At 33.4% G+C, this 21,599-nt stretch overlaps 1 protein-coding gene across 3 annotated transcripts in view; it reads right to left on the reverse strand.

The window, feature by feature from the left end:
* Positions 1 to 21,599, reverse strand: part of LOC113519437 (IQ motif and SEC7 domain-containing protein 2) — a 259,086-nt gene that overhangs the window by 214,325 nt on the left and 23,162 nt on the right. For 2 of the 3 annotated variants that reach the window (XM_026904544.3, XM_026904546.3), the window contains exon 2: positions 8,091 to 8,113. The exons of the other annotated variant lie outside the window; for it this stretch is intronic. The gene's annotated coding sequence lies outside the window, so the exon portion shown is untranslated. The remainder of the gene's footprint in view (positions 1 to 8,090; positions 8,114 to 21,599) is intronic. 3 annotated transcript variants of the gene reach the window in all.

The raw sequence follows: 21,599 nt of genomic DNA on the forward strand, positions 1-21,599 counted from the left end.
CGTAAATTTTTTTATGTTTATTAAGTCATAACTCCGTTAGTTCTAAACCGATTTTGAATATTATTTTTTTTATCTGAAGGGATATACTTACAGATTGGTCCCATAGAAATTTTATCAAAATCGGTTGCAGTACTTTAGTTTTTAGATCAAAATAACAAAAATTCGTCATATTTGATGTGGTTTTTTTTGTGGGACAAAATTTTTTATTATTTTAGTTTCTCTGTAAACAAAAACTTTAATTATGAAAAAGTTAATACGACTTCAACAAGACAGTCAACTACGTCGTTAGCAAAACGACCTATCACAATTGGTTTGGTATTGATGAACATATCATATAATAAACACAAAAAAAAATAAGCGTAATAAAACCGCTTGAAAATCAGAATACTAAACTCTTAATTAAACACCTCACTACATTCGTTGTTAAACTAACTATATTAACTGTATTAAATAACTCCAAGCTACATAGTTTCTTGGACAAGCTGAATTTAAGCTAAAAGTTATATTTTACCGTCTGAATATTAACTTCATAATTCTATCTTGTACCCACCCTCCGGGGATTAAAGACTTCGCTGTCTTATTGTCATAAGGCTTTTCTCAAATTATGAAAGCGGTAAGTATCGCTCATGATATAACTAGTACCACAGTGATCATAGAATAATCCGTGGCACCCATAACACCTCCCACGCTTTGCCATTTTTGAGGACAAAGGTTGTATGCCTCCATACCCTGTAATGTTACTGCTACAAACAATCTTTCTCCCCCTAATCCCCGAGCACAAGTGTTTGGTAGCAGAAACATGAACGAGACAAAAATAAGCAATCATATGACTAATATACAGTCTCCTTCTGATAAATGGACAACTGGAGGATCCTCCTGTCATCCTTACCTATCATCTTTTACTGGTGTCCTACAAGCGTATACCGATAACGCAGGCGGGAGTACAATTCTATTTTAACTCATCTAGGACCAAGAAATGAAAGACTAGGGTATTACAAAAACAAACACAAAACATATAAGATTTCACATAACAATAAATACGTGTGTAATGTAGTCTACATATCAGTTCGGAGCCGACCAAGTTTCCGCATTGGTCAAGTGAACCCTTATTTATCTTCAACATACCACATTTCTACGGGTTTTAATATTACAAATATTACATTTTCCTGCGCATTTAACCCTTCATATGAGTCATGTTTGCCGAGACAATATTAAGGTCGCTGATCCAAAAACAGACATCGTCAATTTAGAAGACGCGCCTCACATTTTTCTTAGTGTTATATTTCATATTGCTTAGAGCTTACAGATTTAGATAAATAGATATTCTTCGAGTTAATTTTTGATCCTAGTATAGTAAAGATAAGTAAATCTTTATAAAAATGCGAATTTCTTTTGCGAATTATAAAAAGGGAAGGGAAGGGACAAAATTTATTGGTAATCAACACGAGATCAAACTTTATGGAATGGAAAATTGTTTATCAATAACAGAAATACACAAAAAGTATATTTTGCTCCGTCAAAAACCAAATAACATTAATTTAAAATATCTTAATAGAAAACGGGGAATCCTGTGACAACTAATTTTGTTTCGCAAAAATCAGAATACAACAATTATACAATACAAATAAAAAATGGTTATTTGCAACGTAATAAAAGTAATATGTAACAAAACTACAAAAATAATAATCAAAATTGGTTCAAAATTTATGCAGATATTGCCCTTATTACTCATAAAAAACGGACTTCAATTGTAGCAAAACCAGTTATTTTGATTTAAAACTAAAACGATTTTGACAAAATTTCTACTGGACGAATCTATAAGTATATATATATATATATATATATATACTATATATATATACTTACAGATAAAAAAAATAATATTTCCAATTCATACAAAACATTCAGTTTACAACTGATGGAGTTATGACGTAACAAACATATCGTCATAGTCGTAGAATACTGACAGATCTGACAAAGATTACATATATATGTATATCCGTCAGTATTCTATGACTGACAATATAAAAATACAATAGAACCTTCTTCTTTTTTAAGTCCTTGAAAAATGTACAGAAGAAAGAATGACAACATTTTCCATCCATTTTTTAATTTGGTTATAATCCGGTCTATACTAGCATTTACCCGCAACTGTCCACGTGGCAAGGATATGTTTTTTTATATACAACTTAGAATGGCAAACAAGCTGACGGCCCACCTGATGGAAAGTGATAACGATAATGAGTGACATGAGCAGTACCATGGACATAACAGAATATACTGTTTCGCCCATGATACCCCCCATGCGTTGCCATTTCTGAGGACTCAGATGTTATTCCTCTGCACCCAGTAAATTCACGCCATATCCCACCCTTCAAACCGAAACAGCCATGCAAACACAACTGCTTTACGGTTGCAACACGTATGGGACAGAGGTACCCAAGCTATCGACTTTTGTACAAAGTCTCCCTCTGGTAAATATTCACCAGTGTATATTCACCGGGATAAAAAAAGATGCCTACGTATTTATCCATCCCATATACGTACACACCGAATTTTAGAGTAATTAGTTAAACCGTTAAGGCACCAAGATGAAACAAACAAACACATTTTCACATTTATAATATTAGTAAGGATGAATTGGAACCCTCAAGTAAAGCAATTAGCAGAGCTGTTAAATTTAATTTAACAGCCTGTAAACGGAATAGTAATTTGAAGTTAAACACATAAAACGTAAATTTGACGAACAATAATATTGTATACTCATAGCATTAGTGTAGTTTACAATGTTTACATATAAATAATAAAATAAATCTATTCTGTCGGGACTCAATTAATGCGTAAATCCTTTATTTTGTATTAACCATATCCTACAGCTTTGCCCGCATAAATCGATATAAAAAATAACCCATGTGTTTATCTAGGACTCAGGATATTCAGCCATCATGTTTTTCTATCTAATGTGATCTAACGAAAACGTAAATACCAATGGATTTGTTTACTACATATATCTAGAGACTGTATGTATTTTACAATGGAATGCAGTCCTATCGTTATTTAATTAAATTAACTTAATGGTAGAGGGATGAGCAGCAGCGTCCCTCTTAAATCATCACTATAAGCCTAATTGCGGTTCCCAACCCGCCTGCCAAACTTGGCAACTACTGGAAAAACTTCCCCTCTGGAGAAGGCTTATGTTTAGCAGTGGACAGTTAAGGGCTGGTATGATGATATCAATTAAATAGAATTTAATTATATTTGAATAAAATTCAAATATAGAACTGTCAACGAATCATGTACCGTTCCATATTTGAATTTTATCTTAACGCATTGTACTTGTAATGCATATATTTACATGGACCGTTTTAAATTTAACATACAGATACACAGATATCGTATAAACCAACAACATAATTATGGTGAGATAAATATCGCGTCTTTAGAGAACATGGGAGAGAGCATTACTTTATGGTTGGTCACTAAACAAACTCGGATATGAAATACTAGGTGGCGCTAGAATCGATACTTGTTGTTTTTGTTGATTGTTTTGTGGTAAAAGATAATTTGAGGCAAATTTTCTAAATTGGTGAGTATAACATTAATATAGGTGGTGGAACTATAAATTTAAAATTTGGAGATATTATATTAGCTATTATATTAATATAGATGACCGTGATGAAATAGCGATTTAACACACAGCCTAATCTCACAATGGTTGCGGGTTCGACTTCTGCACAGTACAGATATTATTCATAAATCCGTCTATTTGTATTGATATGGGTGTTCTCTATGTACCTACGTATATACTCGTACCAAAAAAAAATTGAAGTAATCGTCTATAGTATATTTAAATATAATTTAATAAAATTATAATAAAGTTTTCTAGAAATTATCGTAGAAACTAGCATATACCTATAACATAGATGAGGTAACCATTTCATTCTCACCTATTATATATATACTTTGTGTTACAACATGCTAGTCTTGAAAGGAAAGGATAGTAATGGGGTCTAATTTCACCATTACTAGCAATACACCCTCTCAGGTCGACCTCCATGCGGTTCCCCCTGGATACTATCTTGGTTAATTCTAGTGGAACTATGGCTTTCATCGTCACCTATCATCTTTTACTGGTGCCCGGCCAGCGTTAACCGTTTGTGTAGGCGGCATTACCATTCCATTATTATCCATAAAAAAACTCATGCCAGTCTTTTCAGAAGACTTCCACAAAGAGCATTCAAGATTAGAGGGATTAATAGGAATTTTATATAAATTACTAATTTTAATAGAACGAGAAACAATACACATTCCCGGAATCATCGCAGGGTTTGAAAACTAAATTACGCGTAATGTCTGACTTATCGGATCCCTCGCTCCCTGCCGTCTAACCATCGTACCGGTATATTAACCACTTTAATAACAATTTATCAATGTTTGCTCGTTACAAAATCTGGTTAACTAGACACACTCCCCTGCCAATTAGTCATTCATACGTCTAGTTAGAGATGACGTTTCCACTCATGTTCGTTGGATGTAATTGGTATAAGTAACACGTATTTAGTCTTTTAACTAGCTGTGGTCCGCTGTTATGTCTGGGTCCTTGGTTAAAAATCACGCTGACGTCACCGTCTCTCATATTTGTGGTTTTTAGCCGACTTAAAAAAAATAGAAGGTTCTCGATTAGGTTGTATTTTTTTAAATCAGTTACCTCATAACTCCGTCATTTATAAACCGATTTAGAAATTTCTTTTTTTTTTATACTATCCGTATGCCCATGTTAATCCTAAAATAAATTGAATCTGTTTATTGTTGCGTAATTTTTTAAAAATTACTAAAAATTATAACATATGATAATCATCTTCGCAAATTAACGCCGAGTACAAACAAACGGCTCTTTAGTATATTCATTCAAATTAACATAGCGTATACAGAGCAAAGCCAGGAATACAATGCGAACAGAATGTTTATTCGGCGAAATTGAATAATGGATATGTATGCATAATTTCACAAATGGCCCGAGGCATACGTGAATTGGTCGGGTTGTATGAAATTTCATTACATTTAACTTTCATACAACTATGAACTGAAACAAGGGTCGGTTGAAGTTCCGTGATTCATTTTACACTCGTTTGGGGGTACATTGCTAATTATTCAATTATGAAAGTTATATGAGAAGAATTTATTTGTAAGCGTCGTGTTTCAGCTGTGCCACACTCAAAGGGTAAGGAACCCTGAGGGAAACTTAGGGTTCCGTAGAGATGCAACGTCCGACACAAGTACAGCGCGTGTCGTGCTTTCAAGCAATTTCGAAATGGAGGAAGTACTTAATTAGCCCACATAGTTTTTCATGTACATTGTTATTATTTTAAGTTATTTTTGGCATTTCTGTACCGATTTTGATATTTTTTTTGCATTCGCTAGTTCATTTTCATGTTGGTCCCAGCATAGAAAGGGTCAACCCTTCTTTTCCGCGGGTGTCGTAAGAAGCGACTAAAGAAACTTAATGGTCGAAAGATGGGCAGCATTACATTACTGGGCGATAAATTAACTAATTAATATAACGGACATATATACTGTAAATTCCAAAATGTCTAACTTAAAAACTACTGCACGTTTCATCTTAATAAGCCATCTAGAATTGGTCTATAGCATTACTTTTTTTAGTTCCGAAATCCTGATGAAATGAAGTAACCTTCACACACGTGGAACTTATTTAAAACTACTATTTCGCCCGTTAGGAAATAAAGAAAGAAAATAGCGTTTGTACGCGCAGGTACTACGTCCAGTGCCTACCAACTCAATTTTTTTTTATGTAAATTTCGTGAATAATATTAATACTTGTCGAAACAAAAGGCCAGAGAAGTAAAACACAAACATTATTTTAACAATTTGACGATGAAATTTCAACAAAGTGGAATCTGTTTATGTAGGATTCCTGTTTAAACTGTATTAAATTTCAAAGATAGCCCAACCTCTAGGCTTTTGGAGATTAGAGGCTTTAACCTAACCTTTCTTAAAGTTTCATTAAAGTAATTCTAATAAGCTCTTAGATTTTAATTAAGTGCCGATTAAACAAAATCACTCTACAATTTAGTAATAATTTATTGTCAATTTTGAACTTAAATACTACAATTTTTCTTTTGTTGCAAAAAAAAGGAAGCAATGAGGTGGTTCACAGACACAGACTATGTATATATACGTCTGTTTAACATACATTTATATAAATATAAGTTATAAATAACATCTGTCTTCCATTAGGTTAGGCAGAAACAATAAAACCCCAAATACTTCAAGTAAAACACTTATTTATATAATAATAATATTTCAATATTTTCAGTAGTTGCAAACCGATTTCAAACGTCATGCACGCCAAGTTATAAAAGCGCAGGAAGCAAAGAGACTTTTGGCACTTGGTTTCCTTTTCCTATCCCACAAAGGACTCGGCGCAAAGATAGACAAATAGATTTGTAGAGCATTTCTTAAACCGTACAGTTTTTTGTCAAAAATTCGGTGGTCATTTGATAAAAATCTTAAATTCTGCTAATTATTACGTTACTTATCACCATATTTGACTAAGAGATCTCTTTGAGGATAAACAATGGTTGGTTTCACAATATTTATAACGGTCTTATATTTATAATTTATAAATGCTATAAAGAATATTACTTAAGTAAATAAATAAAAATTTGGTGGTTTTTTAATGTGTCTGTTCGATCTTAACAACAATTATAATATCTTACGGTTTATAAGAAACGGTAATTACCGCAATCAGTTAAACTATGATAATTTACCTGAATTATCTCGATCTTTCGAGCAGGTTACACCAACTGTGGTCTCAAGTAGACTGAATGTCATGTCTCCGCTTCGAAAGGAAGATGTTTTTTCTTCTACCCACTTATTGTCACATATCACACAAATTGTGTCACTATATTGAGGGTGAGACATACAACACTGACCGTGTTTTTATTCGATGGATTTACCGACTGCACACTATAGCGTGGTAATGTTTTATGTATCATTGGGTTCTAGGTCGCTGTGTTTGAAGTCATCTTCTCGATTAAAAGTCTTGTATTTCATGATTTTAATCGCTTTACGTTCTTGATCTTTGATTACTATTACCTAAATGATCGAGTTAATTCCCATTTCTTTTAAATGCAGCGCAAAAGTCTATTTTTTTATGACACTGAGGTATCAAACAAGCATACGGACCACCTGATGGTGAGCGACTACCGTAGCCTATGAACGCCAATACAAAACCAGAAGCATTACGCGCGCGTTGCTGACCCTGACAGAACCTTTTTGCCCATTTTTTGAAGAACCTCAAGCTGTAGTCTCTCGTAAGAGCTTCGACACGGAGCGCATTCTATAACCTGAGAGTTCGTGGGAGGAAATATCTCTGCAATTGTACTGTGCGCGACCATCCAGGCTCTAAGATATGGGGGTGAAATCTGTGTCGATAGCGAATTGTACGATGGTAGAACATAATATAATATCTTCCACAGATCATAATTACGGTCTATATAATTACTGTGGTTTAATAAAATGTCAAAATAAAATTACAGAATACTTTAATAATCTTTATCTCTGATATTTATTTATTTATTATTCACTTCAAACATGAGATACAAGGTGTTACATATAAAAAGCATAAATACTGTTTATTAGCGCTATGTATGTTACATCGTGTCTCTGCCTTAGTAATCCAATTTATTCGTTCCTTTAGTATCTCCGCTATAATTAGACTGACTTGAGAGTTTTGTTACATCAACACACTGTGTATGGAAAACCTTTAGAACTCTCCCTTTTTAACCAACTCCAAAAAGAAGGAAGTACCAATTAAGTTTTATTTTTATATTTGTATTTTTGTAGAAAATCAAATTCAATACTAGAAGATAGATAGTATCACATAAATACCTTAAACAAAAAAAGCAAGAATTACAAAAATAAATATAAACCAATAAGAGGTCTCCTTAAAGGATGATTGAGTCAAAGTAAAAGAAAAAAAAAAAGTAATAGTATCAGCTAATGCAAATTAAGAACGATATATTGATAAATTTATATTACATTATCTATTGCAAGATTAAACATACCTCGGAAGAGTTAACAGCATTTCCTGAAACAAAAGGTTTAAATGAAAAATACAAATCATAGTTATGTAAATTTACAGATAAACAGAACTTACATCATAACCAGCTTTTACCCGCGACTTTGTCCTCGATATTGGGCTATATTTATTAATCAGGATAAAAGTGGCCTATATACTTCTCCATCCCATTTAGTAAGTATTTTAAAATTAAATTACGTGCATATGGTATTAAATATATAAATACCATAATTAATATGCCTGTTTATTTTATGAATTTGTTATGTTTATATATATATATATATATATATATATATATATGTTGCCATATTACAGTAAATAATAATGTCTATTGGTCTGTCTATTTGGCCAATAAAGTTTAAATAGATAAATAAATAATTCTCTAGCAACATTGTTCTCGGCGAAGCAAAATATAACTTGGTGCGGAGCAAAATTTCCTCATACATTAAAATATATCCACGAAATATGTACGTAATATTCTTTTGCGAAGCAAAACGTAGTTACTACAGTTGCATAAGAATAGAACAAAATGTAAATAAAAGAAATTAGATCAAACAATGGTGACCCTTTCACATCCCAAACACATCTATACCGATATTTGTTTAGTTGGCGAAGTGAACAAGTGTATATAATACGGGGACGCCGTATTATTATCTGACTTGCGTAATTTAACAGACTGGGAGGGGAGATTTAATGACGTGGAGATAAAAATGTAAGGGTCTGTCGTTATGGGATGAAACAATAATTTGACAATTACTTGAATTTTATTTATTCATTGGAATTGATTATGGCTACCTAAATACCTTATTTTCTACTATTGGACATAGAAAAGAAAAGCAAAAAAGATATCCAGAGTCAGTTTTAATATTTAAAAAAATTTGTTGAATAAACACAGTAAATTGTTTTGTTACTTTTTTTTATACCACTGAGGTGGCAAACAAGCATACGGCTCACCTTGGGGGGTTTTCTTTGACAAGTGAGTTGGCAACCGCAGTTAGACTTAAGAGGGACACTGTCATCCCATCTCTAGACCAAAAATATGAAAAATCCCTTAGTCACCTCTTATAACATCCATAAGAGGAGATGAGGATAATACGTAGATATAAAATTTTAACTACATGATCCCCATGATAACATTTTATTTCTTTAAACTGATCATTCAGAATACACTCTTCCATAAGTTGGTACTGTAGTCGAGGAAAAAGGTCGAAAACAACGTCAACTTTGTCCATATACAGCTCTTTTAGGATTACATCTATCTGTCACTCATCCCGTTTAGTTAAAGAAAAACTGACAGAGACTAACAGAGATATACTGACCATTTACGAGTATATAATAAATAGTATTAACAGACAGACAGCGGGCTGACAGCAATAATGCTCCATTTTGTCTTTCGAAAACGAAACCCTAAAAATATTGGCTTCGAACATCTAACAAAAAAACAACAGATCACGCAATAATGCATGTAACACGTGGGTCAAACCCCTTACTTATGTCCCCTATGGCGCTGCGACTTCATGCACTTTAAGTCTTTAGAAATAGAGTCGAAAATTCGCAAAGCCCGAATGACCCCCTGCTATACTGTTAATGCAAGCAGTGCAATTCCAGGGTGCACTGGATCAATACAACGGCGAAATACTCCGGTTTACAATTTCTGGAAATACGAAAGCGAGCAGGATTGCCAGACGGGATTTTTTATTTGTACCCAAATATTTTATCTCTAAATTCCAATTTAAATTCAATTATTCAATCAGTCTTCAGTTTCCCCCTTACAATATAATATGGGGCATTTCAAAAAACGTGTCTAAAACATTTAAAAGGCCGGCAATGTACCAACAACTTCTCTCGTATTGCAGGTGTTCATGGGCGACGGTAGCTGTTTTCCGTGGCCCATTTGCTCGTTTACCTCCCTAACAATAAAAAAACATGATTGTCTTCCCTCTTACTCAATCACAAACTTGTGTTGAGTTTTACTACGTTCTGCCATATATCCACTACGCAAACATCGAAGAAACAAAAGTCCTCATCTACCGTCTAATTTCTTCACCTCATGTTGCTTTCATTCGCTTTCATTGGTATTTGAACTTATATTGCTATACGGTTTACAAATATAATACCAAAAATAATCTAAAAATTATCTTATATAATTATTCTAATTTCTTCAAAGCCCTGTTTCTCCAAAGATTTCAGTTATTTAAAATTTTTATTTAAAATTGCGAAAAATTCCAATCTGGCAACGTCAGTAGCGAGGCCGCAATTCTGTGCTATTTTTAGCTCAACTTAAATTTGGTGCAGAATTTAAATATGGTGTTTATACATATTATACTATCTTTTACCCGTGACTTCGTTTGCATGAGCGTCATATGTTTAGTGATCGGAATATAAAAGAATCCTTTTCCATCAGAGATAACACTGTATACCAAATTCCATAGATACAAAATATCACCATACCCCACAGTAGATTCGTAAAAAATGAGTAGATTTATTTAAGTATACTTGTAAACAAGTCTATTTGAATAAGACCATAATATTATGAATTCAGATTATAAAATAATCTGAATTCATAATATTATGGTCTTATTCAAAAAGGTATTTATCAAATTTCAAAATTTGCGATAACTTCGCGAATAAATTTTGAACCGATTTAAATAATTCTTTTTGTAATTAATAAGGTTCAAACCCTATTAGTCCTTTGTGTATTTGGGAATCCGCAAGTCCTAAATAAAATCAGGTCCCCTCAATTACACTACAACTTACGGTCTTAATATTGGTAAGAATAAAATATAATTTAGATACAGGATTTAAATGTTGGCGGCATTCACTTTTATATGGGGCACAGAATGCGGGATACGGGATAACAGCTACAATCCCGATCTGTCGAATCCAAATAGCTTCGGATAACGAATTTGCAAATCGGATTTGTATCCCAAATTTTTTTAGCTCGCATCTCGTTGAACGTTTCTGAATGTGTAGACAGTCTGTGATATTCGAGTTAAATAGAGAACTAAAAACGAAGCAGCAAACTTTTTCAGCAAAAGGAGAAATACCAAACCAGTAGATTTGACCCACAAAAAACACTGATTTCAGTCGCGATCAAACCAGTTATTTTGATTTAAAAACTAAACTACTAAACCAATTTTAATAAAATTTCTATGGGGACAATCTGAAAGTATACCCTTTCAGATAAAAGAACAGTCTTCCGAATCGGTGTATAAATAACAGAGTTCTGAGGTAACAAACAAAACATATAACCAAATTGATAACCTCTTTTTTTGAAGCCAGTTGACAAGAAACATTACCCTCATTCGAGAATTCGGACAATCGGGTAAAAAGACTATTAATTCAATTTGATATGCCGTAACGGATTTTAAGAAGTATACCAAGCCCGCGCATATTGGAGTAATAAAATGACCTGCGATAAATATTCCGTTACGAGACATCGTAAATTCAATCGTAAACTGCGTCTTGAACTCTTGACTTGGTGAGATATTACCCACATTAAGAATCGGAAAATCACATTGTTTCTTATTATTGTGACTTCACGGTTTTGGCTAAACAAACATAGGTCTCTAACACACTACACACACACGTTTATTCTACGTTGTATATGGTTGAGGGAGACTTGTCCAGCAGTGAGACACCAAAAACGTCAAGGTTGGCTTTCAGCTGACAGAGTATATTCTCAGAGTTTAGATGATTCTGATTCGTGTAAAAATCCCTGAACAGTTTTTTAACCTTCTTGTCTCTTATGAGGTGAAATAGTTCAGCTGCACTTACGATGACTTTTTAACCGATTTCAAAGGAAAAGGAGGTTCTCAATTAGGTTATTCTTTTATATGTTATTTGGCTCAAAATTCCATAATTTATAAACCAATTCGAAAATTTATCTTATTTGAAAAAAAAAATCCTTCAGAACAGGTCCATACAAAGACCCAATTCCTAATACCAATCCCAAAATAACTCGTTTTGTATCAATTAAAACAGTTTTTGGTAGAACAAAATCTACTTCTTACTTACAGAATTGTTCAAATTGTTTCAACAAGTGAGAGTTTAACCTCAAATGAATAAGTAATCTTCTTGTTTCACTAATTGCGCTTCTTAGCAACTCCGTAGGTACTATCCGAGTAAAACTGTATACAGTGAAAGTGAGGACAAAGGCTTCACGGCCAATTTAAACTGAAAATGGTACAGTCGACACAAAAAAAGGATGAACACTTATAAAAAAAAATACGATGTTCATCCTATGCTAGTACCAACTTTGTCGAGCTATTACTGAATTGTTATTCAATATATTGGATATAAGGTCAAAATTTGAATATACAATGGTTATTACCTATTGCATACTACGACACTGAAAACCTTAGTGTTTAAAATTTTGATGCTGACTCTACAGCATTTAAAAAAAAAACTAAGACGAATAAGACTTATGTTTGTTGAAGTTGAAAATGAAGATGGAATGAGATGTTTAATGCCGCGAAAAAATATTAAGGTTCTAAATTATGTGAAGGTCTAAAATGACCACTATCGTGATTCATAATAGAATAGATTTTTTTTATACAACTTAGAATGGCAAACAAGCTGACGGCCCACCTGATGAAAAGTGGTAACCGTCGCCTATAGACATGAGCAGTACCATGGACATAACAGAGTATACTGTTTCGCCCATGATACCCCCATGCGTTGCCATTCCTGAGGACTCAGATGTTATTCCTTTATACCCTGTAAATTCAAGCCATATCCCACCCTTCAAACCGAAATACAGCCATGCAAACACAATTGCTTCACAGTAGAAACACGAATGGGACAGAGGTACCCAAGCAATCGACTTTTGAACAAAGTCTCTCCCTGGTAGATCTTTCACGAGAACCAGTAATCAGATTAATAAATAATTCTTATTAATATTATTAATATGAATATTAGTTTACGTGTTTGTTTGTTACCTCTTAGAAAAGACTGATCACTCTGTTTGAGAGTTATAAAATTTAGGAAACACATACTACTTGAGATGAAAAAGGAATTAAGGATACTTTTTTCATGACGAAAAGGACTGTTGTCAAGCTTCATGTATGTGAGTGTTTTTATTCTACCGCAGCTTCTAAATGCATGAAGAGATTTAGATGTGAGGTATTCCGTTCACGTTGATATAGTCGCAGGTAAGGACTAGTAACTATGTAAGTTATATCCTTAATTTCTCCAAAAGATACAAAATTTCGAGTTTGTAGAAACGGTTGAACGGATAACAATTAAATCTAATTGAAGTAACAAACATGTATTCAAACTTTTACGTTTATAATAGTAATAAGTAATAGAAATAAAAGGTCTTTTTTGCGAATTATTGCAAAAAACTGTCAATTAGATGAACAGTTTTAAAAGCTTATTATGAATAGCGAAAATGGCCATTTTAGCTCGGTCTGAAAATTAAATGTTGACAATTAGTTGAATAGCTTTAAGAATCTATTAAGACATAAAAGTGGCTATTTTAGCCTGGCCTGGAAATTAAATGATGGGTAGGTCCTTAGCAATAATGGTCCATTAACTAGAAAAGGTAGAAAGAAGGTAGTTTTATTCGCAATATGATCTATATACTAGATATCCTGCGGTTTTGTCCGTGAATATTTGTATATAAAAAAACCTGTTTTAAGTTAGAATAAAATTTATCCGTGTGTCAAATTTCATTCATATTTATTCAGCTGTTTAAGCGTGATTAAGTAATAAACATACAAACGTCTATAAATTTAAAAGTTTTTACAAACTTTCATATTTATAATATTTAATAGGATGTAAAATGCCTATTTTGGGTAGCTAGTGTAACAATTTGTGAATTTTAAATTTGTGTCTTAAAAAAATACAGTTAGTTTTTAAACGACTCCAAAACGGAGATGCTTAATTTGTCAGTATTTTAATATGCATAGGTATATTACGAGATGTCATCGCCAAAATTTGCGCCGATTTTTATTATACTAATTGCAATTGACCGACTTTCACAATCGACGACTGTTCCGTTGACAAACAAAGTGATTTTGACATTTTTTATACTACTTGGTATAGTAGGTAAACTAGCTGATGGTTCACCTGAAATTATAACGGTCATTTATGGTCATGAATGACACCATAGACATAACATATTTATTACACCCATACCTTAAAGTTATGTGGTCAGTTTGAGTCTACTACATTCTCCAGCACGGAACGCGCTTCCGAGTTCAAATTTTATTATTTCTAAATCCGTTCTAAATTTCAAATTCCGCCGGTTGTTCCACTCTGAAGCCTATAACGAAACGCAACCGAAGTGTCTATTTAATAGAGAACAAATTATTATTATTCCATTTCATAATAACTAAAATTAAATTTCTTCATCAAATATTTCCGTGAGAAATTTGAAAATGGAATTAATTTAACGGATGTCTGTTCTAAAATGTTCGATGGGAATAAGTCGAATATTGTCATAAAAAAATATTAGAATTGGAATTGAAATTCACTGGTGTAAATTGAGCCCGCATCACAAAACATGTGAAGTGTGATATCTATTGAATCCTATATAGTTCAATGGTTATGACACTCGTCTGAGCGAATAAGAAATATTGTAAAAATAAATATATTATTTTTCAACTCCTGTTTACGAATCACAATATTTTAGGTTGCGTTACCGTGTTAAATTAGACAAAACATTATGGCAACGCATGGGAAGTATCATGGGCGAAACAGTACACTGTTATATCCTTAGTACTGCTCAAGCCTATAAGCGACGGTTACCACTTTCTATCAGGTGGGCCATCACCTTGTTTGCCATTCTAAGTTGCATAAAAAAACAAATGTCAATATGTAACATTACAAGTTTTGCACTTTTATTTCTATACTAGCTTTTCCCTGCGACTTCGTCCGCGTGACCGGGATATGTTCATTGATCGGGATAAAAAATAGCCTTAGGTACACTCTTTTCCATTCTGTATAGCACCTGTATGTCAAACATAGTGATTGGTTAAATCGTTAAGGTGCTAAGAGGTAACAAACAAATTTACTTTTCCATTTATATTAGTAAGGATCTAATAGGGTCATCATTCATCATCGGAGTCAATCAAGTGAATAATAATAAAATCCCTTATTCTCCCACTTCCTCCCAATATTAATCATACAAGCAACCCTCACTAGCGTAAACAAAGGATATTGGTTAACATGAGCTAATAAGACCATAAGTCATTTCAAAACGTACATTTGGTTACGTCCCATAAAATATTTTCGTTAAATATATGGTGCATATGTGGACGCGACTTCTGACAATGTCAACGTGCCTATTTGTCATTTTAGAAGACTTCAAAAAGGAGTCCTTTAAATCGACTGTAATTTTTTTATTTTAAATTTTTACGTTTCTTACATTTTACTTTTGGGACCTACATAAGGATTGCTTACATTTTGAAGCTTCACTAATTTTGAAACAAATGCAGTTGTTTTCCATAGCGAAGCAAGGCATAGCTTGTTTAGAAGAAAAAATCTTTGGTCCACCAAAAAAGATTACTTCCTTTAACATTCTTAAATATTTTTTTTTATATAACTTAAAATGGCAAATAAGCTGACGGCCCACTTGATGGAAAGTTGTACCCGTTGCCTATAGACATGAGCAGTACAATGGACATAACAGAGTATACTGTTTCGCCCATGATACCCCCCATGCGTTGCCATTCCTGAGGTGTTATTCTTCAATATAAAAACAAATCATGATTATTAACAAAAACATTACAATACTAACTTTTACCTGCAGCTTCGTGTGCGAGTCCGACGGATATATTTACTAACCAGGATAAAAAGTAGCCTTTATGCATCACCATCCCATATAGTAATTGTATACCAAATTTCATAGTTACTAAACTGTGAAGGCGCTATTAGGTAACAAACAAACTTACTTGTACTTCTAAGCACTAACATCCATTAACATAAAATTCAACAAATCTAACTAACAAGTTCAGACTTTGGTATGAAAACCAGAGACTAAAGCCAGCTAGCCACAGTCTAGTTTAGTTCAGGATTTGCATATATTTAGCATGCACTTTGTGCTGACACGAAACTACCGATTATGACAGCGGCGAGTTTGTAACTCGAGTGTCTTACAACGTCAAAATGAATGTTGAGATTGTCCTTGGAAGCTACAGTATAGGATTCTTCAAAAGGAGTGTGTTAAGGTGAATTTACAGGGTACAGAGGAATAATACCAGAGTCCTCAGAAATGGCAACGCATGGGGGGTATCATGGACGAAATAGTATACTCTGTTATGTCCATGGTACTGCTCATGTCTATAGGCGACGGTTACCACTTTCCATCAGGTGGATCGTCAGCTTGGTTGCCATTCTAAGTTGTATAAAAAAAAAAAGGTTTCTAACGCGCACGTGACACCCCTAGTGTTGCAGGTGTCTATAGGCTACATTAACCGTTTACCATCAGACGGACTGTATACTTGATTGCCACCTTTGTGGTATAAAAAAAAAAGAAAAAAGATATGATAGGGAAAAAACTTATCGAATTATAAATGTTAAAAGAATTCTTCAGGATCGTCAACGCGCGCGCATGCTTGTTTGCCACCTCAGTGGTATAAAAAAATCTTTTTCTGAATTTATTAATATTAATTTTAGATTAAAAATATGTTGTAAATGAGATCTTTAAATAGTGCCATAGTGGTAATGATAATTAAAAAAAAGTCCTTTTAATACTAGGTAATATGTATAAATCATTGAAATAAAAAAAAAATTGTCTTCATTCACTATCGGTGATTATCTATGACTTGTAATCGGTTCACAATTGACGCAATAGAACGTAACATAATAAAAAAACAAAATATAAATTGCCAATCCGTCTATCAAACATGGCAACTACTGCCAAAACCTCCCAATAAGGAGAGAACTATTTTCAGTAGTAGACAGATCACAGCTGATATGATGATGATGATGATAATATTAATACAATAATCTCTGTATGATCTTTTCTTGTAACAGTTCGTGATTATTATACCTTTACTAAATACTGTAATCTTTAGAAGAAAACAAAAATGTATATTTATAAGAAAAAAAAAAACAGAACCTTAACCTTAAGAACCTGGGGGGAAAGGGATTGTTAGTAATGGAGACTGAGAATCCCATTGCTAGCAATATACCCAACCAGGTCGACCTCCTCGCGGTTCCCCCTGGAAACTATCATGGATAATTCCTGATGAATTCATCATGATAGGCTCACTGGCCTGTTTTCATTCTCATCTATTACCCTTTACTGGTGCTCCGCCAGCGTATCCCGTTAGCGCAGGCGGGGTTACCATACCATTTTCACCCATCAAAAAAATAAAAAAACCTTAAGAACCTCCTTTTTAAAAGTTGGCTAACGCATTGCAATAGTCATTGTAATTTGTATTAATACCAACTTCTAAGATAAAATAGTAAAACGTGCTTAATTACTCCACGCATCTACATATTAGATAGTATTACGTATGTTATCTCAACTATGACGATTTCAATTTTGAAACTAATTATAAAACATAATGTTGCTTACATAGTTCCATTCGATGATCATAAACTACATATTCAGTATGTTTCAACATTACACTCCGTATTTTTAACACTTATAATTCAGTAGCCATATTATTAGGCGACTATTTTTTTATGCAACTTACTCGTAGAATGGCAAACAAGCTGACGGCCCACCTTTTGGAAAGTGGTAACCGTCTACAGACATGAACAATACCGTGGACCAAGTATACTCTTTGTCCATGATAGTACTCATGCGTTGCCACTCCTGAGGATTAGGTATTATGCTTCTGTACCCTGTAATTTCACCGCCATATCCCACCCTTCAAACCAAAACATAGCCATGCAAACACAACTAATTTAAGACTTTGCACAAAAGTCGATTGTTTGGGTACCTCTGTCCCATTCGTGTTGGGATATGGTGTGAATTTACTGGGTACAGAGAAATAACACCTGAGTCTTCAGGAATGGCACCGAATGGGGGGTATTATGGGCGAGACAGTATACTCTGTTATGTCCATGGTACTGCTCATGTCTATAGGCGACGGTTACCACTTTCCATCAGGTGGGCAATCAGCTTGTTTGCCATTCTAAGTTGAATAAAAAAAAACCTAAAGCTACGTTTTCAACAAGTAACATAGGTTTTTTTAATGGATGAAAAGTCTGCGCTATCGGGATACGTTAGCGGGGCACCAGTGAGGGATGATAAGTGAAGATGAAGCAGATCAGTTGACCCTTCGTAATAAATTCATCACAAATTAATCACGATGGTTTCTAGGGAGAACCACGTGGAGGTCGACCTGCTAGGGTATATTTATTTATTTATTTATTTATGCTTTATTGACCACATTACAAAATATACAAAAATATTGTTAGTAATAGGTCTGTTGGATGTCATTATTATCATTCCTTGTCCTCCCAAGTAACATAGGTTACATATTATTTTCGAAAATTCAATTTACCCATGGAAAACCGGACTGGATCTTCGGTTTATACAAAAAATACTTTAAACATTATATTATTGGATCAAAAGTACTCATGAATATAAAGTATAAAAAATAGTTACAAGCAGAACCATCCCTCCTTAATACAGAAATATAGGCACTTCCGTTGCTAACAAGAACTTTTTACGGTTATACCAACCGAGACGAATCTCCATCAGTCTTGTTTAAAACCATTGTTGTGGACTAGGCGTTAAATTGAATTCTTTTACAATTTATTACTGGGAATGTAGCTTGAATCCTGACAAACGTCGAATACAAAGCAGACAATAGTGTTTATATCGATTTAGAATAGAATAATCCTTACTAATATTATAAAAGTAAAAGTGAGTTTGTTTGTTACCTTGTAGCGCTTTATGGGCAAATTTACGTACTACGTATATATGGGCTGGGAAAGGATATAGACTACTTTTAATCCCGGCCAATCAATATATTTCGGCCACGCGGTCGAAAGTCGCGGTTAAAAACTTGTATTTAATATTGTTACATATTTAGATTTTGTACTTAATCACTTTAATATCACATAATTCCATATCTAATTTTTTATACCAATCTTCAAGTACAGACTTTATAGATAAAAATGGATTTTTCCAAATAAGTTTATAAATAACGGAGTTATGAGGTAACAAACAAAAGAAATACAATCGAATTAAGAATGTCTACTTTTTTAAAGTCGGTTAACTGGTAGGACTAACAAGTCCGTTTTGTAGTCTATAGGTACTAAATAATTTTAATGCCATATTCTCTTTTTATATTATTAAATGTAAAAAAATAAAAGTAAAAAATACTAAGGCTTATTCCAAGTAACAATTATTTTGAATCTTTGAACATTCATTTTATTTTATATCTTTCAGAGAGCAGTAACTTCTTCGAGACATCGAGAGGAACAAAGAACGATGACTAGCGATATGAAGGAGTACCATATCGAAGGACTCAGAAACCGCCACTGTATTAATTGACTGCCTTGAAAGAATAAGTCTGAAGCAAACCTGTAGAGGGAAGAAAGTTTTTTTAAACGGTTTTTGTTCCTTTTTTTTTTATATATATACTTTCATTTATTTCCCTAAAAAATAGAACGACGAAACTTTCTAGATCGATACTAAGCCATTTATACATTTTTTTTTCATTATTTTCTTAACATCGTCAAATAATTTGAGACTAAAAAGTCAATTTACTAAAATAAAGACTGTCATTAAGTAATAATGACCTTATTTTCTGCTTTATAAAGTCTCAACTATAATCCAATTACTTTTTTTTTTCAAGAATCAGTCAACTCAGAAAATCAGATCCCAAATCAGAGCATTAATCAACGAGTGGCAATCACAACACTCAGGCGCAGAGTGCAGTGGCCCTGGGCGACCGTGACTCATCTGTCAAGTGCATACGGGTGCGCTGCGCGCGCGCCGATGTGCCCAGATTTAGATCCGGATAACATCGGATCGGTTTGTTTATATTTATATACGGATGATCTTCATTGCATAAATCGAAAAAACAAGTGAGTTTCATTTTTATTTTTTTAGCCGACTACCGAAAAAGGGGAGGTACTGTGTTTCAGGTATACTAAGTATGTTTTAGACTTGCCTATACAGGTTGAAATCTAAATCACTGACATTATTTCAAGGAAAAACTTTAACCTAAAAACGAATAAATTTCATCAAAAAAAAATGTCAGTCGAGAAATAACAAAATATTTTAAGCTTCCCATAATAACTCTAATAGTTGGACGCGCGACTGGTTCAAAATGTATAATTAGTTTCAATTTTATTGATAAAAATATTTAACTTCGCTAGTAGAACACTATTTAACCCTTAAAACCAAATCTTTACCCCTTAATTCTTAAAACAATGCTAATGATTTTGAATAACAAAGTAACATATATTTTAAAATATGTGGTGTATTTAAATTCGTCATACTTTCGTATGGGCCGTCAGTTTGTTTGCCATTCTAAATTGTATAAAAAAAAAAAAAAACATATATTTTAAAATATATTCTTTTCATCATCACCATCATCTCAGCCATTATTTGTCCACTGCTGAACATAGACTTAATTATTCGATCACTATTAGTTATACACAAACATAAAAATAAATAATAAAAAAAAACAAAAATAAATAATTAAATTAATTAAATAATAAATAAACAATAATCGTTTTTTGTGTACAAGATGTAATATGTACCATTCTTTGAAAGGAGTTTTCATTCATTCTGTCACATTTGCAGTTAAAAAACATCATCCGCATTTCTTCGGTAGTCGAGTAAAAACACATGCATGCTGTTGCTTTCTGTCATCACGTTCATTTATTTACGGGATTAGGGTGACGAAAGCAAGATGACTGTGTAGAATTCTGCGAACGGTAACTTAATTATTACTTGCGTAATAGTAATAAAACGTACGTATGTAGTTTCCGTATGCTCCTGGCATAGAATAGGCCACCCCTTCCTTTCCCGTGGGTGTCGTAAGAGGCGACTAAGGTAGGGCGAGTAAAGTAGCAGCGTTCCTGTCAATCCGCCTGCCAAGCGTGGCAACTACTAGCAACCCCCCCCTACCCCGTAGACTTATGTTTAGCAGCAGACAGTTAAAAGCTGATATAATGATGTAGTTAATAGAAAAACATACCGATCTCGAGGTTGTGTGTAAGCATTTTTTGAACAAACTTGGAATGACAAATAAGCTTACAGGCAACTGATGAAAAGTGGGTACCGTCGCCTGCACATAAGAATAGCACCAATACCGTCACACAATACATTACGACGCGCATGGTATCCCCCATGTGTTCCTATTTTATAATTACATAATTATAATTAAAAAAAAAAAAAAAAACATAAAAGTCATTAAAGTGAGAATGCCTAGTATGAGTTGTTTAATTTACGTTACAATCGCATTTAAGTATTATACATTATAGCTAATGTCACTCAGAATGATGTAAGGTATCTAATTATAATCTGTTCAGGTATTTAGAAGTTAGGGTGGAACAAAGAAACTCACAAACA

The sequence above is a fragment of the Galleria mellonella genome, unplaced genomic scaffold (assembly GCF_026898425.1).
Source record: "Galleria mellonella isolate WM207_F2 unplaced genomic scaffold, CSIRO_AGI_GalMel_v1 utg352, whole genome shotgun sequence".
Classification (NCBI taxonomy): domain Eukaryota; kingdom Metazoa; phylum Arthropoda; class Insecta; order Lepidoptera; family Pyralidae; genus Galleria; species Galleria mellonella.